General features: G+C 39.9%; 1 non-coding gene across 1 annotated transcript; it reads left to right on the top strand.

The window, feature by feature from the left end:
* The first annotated feature begins 7,877 nt into the window (after window positions 1-7,877).
* Window positions 7,878-7,949, top strand: TRNAA-AGC (transfer RNA alanine (anticodon AGC)). Its single transcript has one exon. It is a non-coding gene; the product is annotated as a tRNA-Ala (tRNA).
* The last annotated feature ends 239 nt before the right edge of the window (window positions 7,950-8,188 follow it).

Here is an 8,188-nt window from a genome sequence, read left to right as displayed (position 1 = left end):
CCCTACTCAGCAAAGTCACTTGTGGCTGATGCTGGTCAGAGAAACCCTTCCAAATGGGAACATGGGTGTAGGAAACGTGTGCTTCTCACACTCCCCACAGATGGGGCCCTGCGTCTCTTAACTTCCTTAAGTATAAAAGTACATACTCACTAGAATATGATTTTACAACATCTCCATCATCCCTATGCAATGTGTTGGGAAGTGATCCTTTCTGATCTAAATTTTGGAAGAGTTTGTATAGAATTGTATTTTTTTTCTTTAAATGTTTGGTAGAATTCACCAGTAGAGACATCTGGGCCTGGGCCTTTTTTGTGGGAAGATATGCAATGACAATTTTAATGTCTTTACTTCTTGTAGGCTTATTCAGATTTTCTATTTCCTCTTGCATCAATTTAGGTAATTAGTTTTTCTAGAAATGTATCCATTTCATCAAGGGTGTCTAATATGTTAGCATAAAGTTGTTTGTTATAGTCCTTTAAATTTCCATAAAGTTGGTAGTGATATGCCCAATTTCATTTCTGAATTTAGGAAATTGAGGCCATTTTTTTTCTTGGCAAGCCTAGCTAAAGGTTTATCAATTGTGTTGTTATTTTCCACAATTCAGCTTTTGGTTTCTTTATTTTTCTCTATTGTGCTTTATTTTCTGTTCCATCTACTCTTGCTCTCATCTTTATTATTTCCTTCCTTCTGCTTGCTTTGGGGTTAGTTTTCTCTTCTTTTCCTTGCTTCTTACCATAGAAAGTTGAATTATTGATTAGAGGTATTTTTCTTTTCCAAAGTAGGCATCTACAGCTATAGATTTTCCTCTAAGCACTGCTTTTTCCTCATCTCATAAATGTTGACATGTTATGGTTTCATTTCATTTCATGCATAATTCTCTAATTTACCCTGTGTTTTTTTCTTTCACCTGTTACTTGTGGATTCCTGAAGTTTCCAACTGTTGGTGATTACTAATTCAATTCCATTGTGGTTGGAATACATACATTATATTAGTTCAATTTTTTTTAATTTATAGATAATTTGTGCCCTCCCATCTAGTCTATCCTGGAGAATGTTCCATGTGTGTTTCAAAAGCATGTATAATTCATTTGTTGTTGTCAAGTTGGTTGATAATGTTTCAGTCTCTGTATCCTTGCTGATTTTCTATCTAGTTGTTCTATCAATGGTTGATAATGGAATGTTGAAATCTTCAACTATTATTAATGATTTGTTTATTTATCCCTTCAATTCTGTCATTTTCACATTTTATGTATTTGGGGGATGTGTTAATTGTGTATATGTTTATAATCCTTATATCCTCCCGATAAATTGAAATTTTTATCATTATAGAATATGCCTCTTTATTTTTAGTAATGCTATTTTTCTCAAGGTCTACTTTGTCCAACATTAGTAGAGCTGTCTCAGCTCTTTTATCATGGTTTTCTACATGGTATACTTTCTTCCACCCTCTTTTTCAACATATTCATTTTTAAGATCTAAAGTGCCTCTTGCAGACTGCATATACCAGACATTGGACATACTAGGTGAACATATTAGAAAAACAATTTTAAACACATTCAAAGAGCTAAAGGAAACCTTGTCAAAAGAACTAAAGGAATGCATGAGAATGATATCTCACCAAATACAGAACATCAATAATGAGATGGAATGTTAAAAAAGAAACAAATAAAATTCAGTAATTGATAAATATAATCATAGAAGTAAAAACTTCACTAGATGGCCTCAATAACAGATTTGAGAAGGCAGAAGAAAGAATCAGTAAATTTAAAGACAGGTGGTGAAATTATCCAGTATGAGGAACATGAATTAAAAAGAAGAAAAATGAACAGAGTTTCAGAGACCTGTGGGGCACCATCCAGTGTACCAAAACACATATAAGGGAATTTTCAAGAGAGGATAAAATAAAAGGAATAGAAGGAATATTTAAAGAAATACTAGCTGACAACCTCCAAATTCAATGAAAAAAAAGTTAATCTACACTTTCACAAAGCTCAACAAACTTAAAGTAGAATAAATTCAAAGAGATTCATGCATAGAAACATTATAATCAGGCTGGGCACGTTGGCTCACACCTGTAATCCCAGCACTTTGGGAGGCCAAGGTGAGTGGATCATGAGGTCATGAGATTGAGACCATCCTGGCTAACACGGTGAAACCCCTAAAAAATACAAAAATATTTTTTTAGTCTCTACTAAAAAATACAAAAAAATTAGTCAGGCATGGTGGCGGGCGCCTGTAGTCCCAGCTACTCAGGAGGCTGAGGCAGGAGAATGGCGAGAACCCCAGGAGGTGGAGCTTGCAGTGAGCTGAGATCTCACCACCACAATCCAGCCTGGGCGACAGAGCAAGACTCCATCATTTCAAAAAAAAAAAAGACACATTACAATCAAACCGCCAAAAAACAAAGAAAGAATCTTGAGGGCAAAAAGAGGGAAACGACTTACCATGTACAAGAGATTCTCAGTAAGAATAAGAGCTAATTTCTCATGAAAAATTAGAGTCAGGAGACAACGGGATGACATATTCAAAGTAGCAAAAGTAAAATACTGTCAATGAACAATTCTAAAGCCAGCAAAACTATTCTTCATAAATGAACTAGAAATTAAACATTCTTAGATTTTGAAAACTGAGAGAAGTTGTAATTACTAGACCTGCCCTATGGGAAATTATAAAAATAGTCCTGCAGGTTGACATGAAAGGACACTAGATAGCAACTCAAATCCCCATGAAGAAATGAAGAACTCCAGTAAAGGTAATTACATGGGTAAATATAAAAGACAGTATAAATGCAATTTGTTTGCGATTTCCTCTCTCATATGATTCAAAAGGACAAATGCATAATTAAATAATTATAAATCTGTATTGATAAGCCTACAATGTATAAAGATGTAATTTGTATGGCAATAAAAAAAGAAGCAGAAGAGAATGGAACTGTATGGAAGCAAAGGTTTTGTGTGCTACTGAAATTAAATTGCTATTAATCTGACTAGATTGTTATAAATTATTAATTGCAAGATCCAGGGCAATATTTTAAAAATACCTCAAAAAGTATAGTAAAAGAAACAACAAGGAGAATTAAGTGAAACACTAAGAAAATTTATTTAACATACAAAGGCAATAATAATGAAATAGAGCAATAAAAAACACATGATATAAAGAAAATAAGTAGTAAAATGGCAGATCAAAATCCTATACTGTCAGTAATTACATTAAAAGTAAATATATTAAACACCCCCTTTAAATGGCAGAGATGTGAAAAAAAATGAAATCCTGTCATTCATGGCAACAAAGATGAACCTGGAAGACACCATGTTAACTGAAATAAGCAGGCACAGAAAGATAAACACTGTGTGCTCTCACTCACATATGGAAGCTAAAAAATGTTGAGTTCATTAGAAATAGAGAGTGGAATTTTGATTATTAGAGCATGGGAAGGATTGAAGGGAGGGGAGAGGGAAGGATAGGAACAGACTGGTTCATGGATACAAAATTGCAGCTAGATATGAGGAGAAGAGGCTGGCAAGATGGCCAAATAGGAACAGCTCTGGCCTGCAGCTCCCAGCAATATTGACACAGAAGGTGGGTGATTTCTGCATTTCCAACTGAGGTGCCCAGTTCCTCTTATTGGGACTGGTTGGACAGTGGGTGCAGCCTATGGAGGGTGAGCCAAAGTAGGGTGGGGCATCGCCGAGCCCAGGAAGCACAAGGGGTCGGGGAACTCCCTCTTGTAGCCAAGGGAGGCCAATGCCTTGAGGGACTGTGCCCCAAGGAATGGTGCACTCTGGCACAGATACTGTGCTTTTCCCACGACTTTGCAACCCACAGACCAGGAGATTCCCTCTGGTGCCTATGCCACCAGGGCTCTGGGTTTCAAGCACAAAACTAGGAGGCTGTTTAGGCAGACACCAAGCTAGCTGCAGGAGGTTTATTTTTTTTCCCATACCCCTGTGGCACCTGGAATGCCAGCAAGACAGAACCTTTCACTCCCCTGGAAAGGTGGCTGAAGCCAGGGAGCCAAGTGATCTGGCTCAGCAGGTCCCACCGCCATGGAGCCCAGCAAGCTATGATCCACTGGTTTAAAATTCTTGCTGCCAGCACAGCAGTCTGAGGTCAACCTAGGATGCTCAAACTTGGTGGGATAGGGGCATCTGCCATTACTGAGGCTTGAGTAGGTGGTTTTGCCCTCACAGTGTAAACAAAGCCGCCCAGAAGATTGAACTGGGCCAAGCCCACCAGAGCTCAGCAAAGACACTTGTCAGACTGCCTCTCTAGATTCCTCCTCTCTAGGGAGGACATCTCTGAAAAGAAGGCAGCTGCCCCAGTCAGGGTCTTATAGACAAAACCCCCATCTCCCTGGGACACAGCCCCTGGGGGGAGGAGTGGTGTGGGCATAGCTTCAGCAGATTTAAATATCCCTGCCTGACAGCTCTGAAGAGAGCAGCGGATATCCCAGCACAGCATTCAACCTCTGCCAAGGTTCAGACTGCCTCCTCAAGTTGGTCCCTGACCCCGATGTCTCCTGATTGGAAGACACCTCCCAGTAGGGCTGACAGACACTTCATACAGAAGAGTTCCAGCTGGCATCTATCAGGTGCCCCTCTGGGAAGACGCTTCCAGAGGAAGGAACAAGCAGCAATCTTTGCTGTTCTGCAGCATCTGCTGGTGTTACCCAGGAAAACAGGGTCTGAAGTGGACCTCCGGCAAACTCGCACAGACATGCAGTAGAGGTGCCTGACTGTTAGAAGGGAAACTAACAGAAAAGAATAGCATCAACATCAACAAAAAGAGTGTCTAACCAGAGACCCCAGCAGAAGGTCACCAACATCAAAGACCAAAGGTAGATGAATCCATGAAGATGGGGAGAAATCAGTGCAAAAATGCTGAAAATTCCAAAAACCAGAACTCTTCTCCTCTAAAGGATCACAACTCCTCACCAGCAAGGGAACAAAACAGGATGGAAAATGAGTTTGATGAATTAACAGAGGTAGGCTTCAGAAGGTGGATAATAATAAACTGCTCCAAGCTAAAGGAGCATGTTCTAACCCACTGAAAGGAAGCTAAGAACCTTGAAAAAAGGCTAGATGAATTGCTAAGTAGAATAAGCAGTTTAGAGAAGAATGCAAATGACCTGATGGAGCTAAAAAAACACAGCACGAGAACTTCATGCAGCATACACAATTATCAGTAGCGGAATCAATCAAGCAGAAGAAAAGATATCAGAGATTGAAGATCAACTTAATTATATAAAGCATGAAGACAAGATTAGAGAAAAAAGACTGAAAAGGAACAAAGCCTCCATGAAATATGGGACTATGTGAAAATACCAAATCTACATTTGATTGGTGTATCTGAAAGTGAGAGGGAAAATGGAACCAACTTGGAAAGCACTCTTCAGGATATTATCCAGGAGAACTTTTCCAACCTAGCAAGACAGGCCAACATTCAAATTCAGGAAATACAGAGAATACCACAAAGATAATCCTCAAGAAGAGCAACCCCAAGACACATAATTGTCAGATTCACCAAGGTTGAAATGAAGGAAAAAATGTTAAAGGCAGCCAGAGACAAAGGTCGGGTTACTCACAAAGGAAAGCCTATCAGACTAATAGCAGATCTCTGCAGAAACCCTACAATCTAGAAGAGAGTGGGGGCCAATATTGAATATCCTTAAAGAAAAAAATTTTCAACATAGAATTTCATATCCAGCCAAACTAAGCTTCATAAGTGAAAGAGAAATAAAATCCTTTACAGACAAGCAAATGCTGAGACATTTTGTCACCACCAGGCCTGCCTTACAAGAGTTCCTGAAGAAGGCAATAAATAGGTAAAGGAAAAACCAGTACCAGCCACTGCAAAAACATACCAAAGTGTAAAGACCATCAACACCATGAAGAAACTACATCAACTAATGGACAAAATAGCCAGCTAGCATCATAGTGATAGGATCAAACTCACACATAACAATATTAACCTTAAATGTAAATGGGCTAAAAGCCCCAATTAAAAGAGCTAGACTGGCAAATTGAATGAAGAGTGAAGATCCATCGGTGTGCTGTATTCAGGAGGCCCATCTCACATGTAAAGACACTCATAGGCTCAAAATAAAGGGATGGAGGAATATTTATCAGGCAAATGGAAAGCAAAAAAAAAAAAAAAAAAAAAAACAGGGGTTGCGATCCTAGTTTCTGATAAAACAGACTTTAAACCAACAAAGATCAAAAAAGACAAAGAAGGGCATTACATAATGGTAAAGGGATCAATGCAACAAGAAGAGCTAACTATCCTAAATATATATGCACACAATACAGGAGCACCCAGGTTCATAAAGCAAGTTCTTAAAGACCTACAAAAAGACTTAGACTCCTACACAGTAATAGTGGGAGACTTTAACACCCCACTGTCAATGTTAGACAGATCAACGAGACAGAAAATTTACAAGGATATTCAGGACTTGAACTCAGCTCTGGACCAAGCAGACCTAATAGACATCTACAGAACTCTCCACCCCAAAACAACAGAATATACATCCTTCTCAGCACCACATTGCACTTATTCTAAAATTGACCACATAATTGGAAGTAAAACACTCCTCAGCAAATGCAAAAGAACGGAAACCATAACAGTCTCTCAGAACACAGTGCAATCAAATTGGAACTCAGGATTAAGAAACTTACTCAAAACTGCACAACTACATGGAAACTGAGCAACTTGCTCCTGAATGGCTACTGAGTAAATGACAAAATTAAGGGAGAAATAATTAAGTTCTTTTAAACCAATGAGAACAAAGACACAATGTACCACAATCTCTGGGACACAGCTAAAGCACAGTTTAGAGGGAAATTTATACCCCTAAACTCCCACAAGAGGAAGCAGGACAGTTCTAAAACTGACATCACAATTAAAAGAACTAGAGAAGCAAGAGCAAACAAATTCCAAATCTAGCAGATGGCAAGAAATAACTAAGATCAGAACAGAGCTGAAGGAAATAGAGGCACAAGAAAAAACCTTCAAATGTCAATGAATCCAGGAGCTTGTTTTTTGAAAAGATGAACAAAATAGATAGACTGATAGCCAGACTAATAAAAAAGAAAAGAGAGAAGAATCAAATAGACACACAAAAAAATGATACAGGGGATATCCCCACTGATACCACAGAAATACAAATACAAACTACCATCAGAGAATACTATGAACACCTCTACGCAAATAAATTACAAAATCTAGAAGATGTGGATAAATTCCTGGACACATACACCCTCCCAAGACCAAACCAGGAAGAAGTTGAATCCCTGAATAGATTGATAACAAGTTCTGAAATTGAGGCAGTAATTAATAGCCTACCAATCAAAAAGAGCCCAGGACCAGATGGATTCACAGCTGAATTCTACCAGAGGTACAAAGAGGAGCTGGTACTATTCCTTCTGAAACTATTCCAAACAATAGAAAAAGAGGAACTCCTCCCTAACTCATTTTATGAGGCCAGCATCATCCTGATACCAAAACCTGGCAAAGACACAACAAAAAAAGAAAATTTCAGGCCAATATCCCTGATGAACAGGGTGGCTCAAGCCTGTAATCCCAGCACTTTGGGAGGCCGAGACGGGCGGATCACGAGGTCAGGAGTTCGAGACCATCCTGGCTAACACGGTGAAACCCCGTCTCTACTAAAAAATACAAAAAACTAGCCGGGCGAGGTGGCGGGCGCCTGTAGTCCCGGCTACTCGGGAGGCTGAGGCAGGAGAATGGCGTAAAAAAAACCCGGGAGGCAGAGCTTGCAGTGAGCTGAGATCCGGCCACTGCACTCCAGCCTGGGCGACACAGCGAGACTCTGTCTCAAAAAAAAAAAAAAAAAAAAAAAAAAAAAAAAAAAATGGAGAGGGGGTGTAGCTCAGTGGTAGAGCGCGTGCTTAGCATGCACGAGGCCCCGGGTTCAATCCCCGGCACCTCCACTTGGTGGTGTAGTGTGTGTTACCGTAAATGAGGACGTGTGGGTTTCCTGACCGTCAGTTTTAAGCCGGGCGCGGTGGCTCACGCCTGTAATCCCAGCACTTTGGGAGGCCGAGGCGGGCGGATCACAAGGTCAGGAGATCGAGACCACGGTGAAACCCCGTCTCTACTAAAAATACAAAAAAAAAAATTAGCCGGGCGCGGTTGTGGGCGCCTGTAGTCCCAGCTACTCGGGAGGCTG

The sequence above is a fragment of the Macaca nemestrina genome, chromosome 5, assembly GCF_043159975.1.
Source record: "Macaca nemestrina isolate mMacNem1 chromosome 5, mMacNem.hap1, whole genome shotgun sequence".
NCBI lineage: Eukaryota > Metazoa > Chordata > Mammalia > Primates > Cercopithecidae > Macaca > Macaca nemestrina.
Note: the sequence above shows the minus strand (reverse complement) of the source record. Positions and strands in the feature narration are given on the sequence as shown.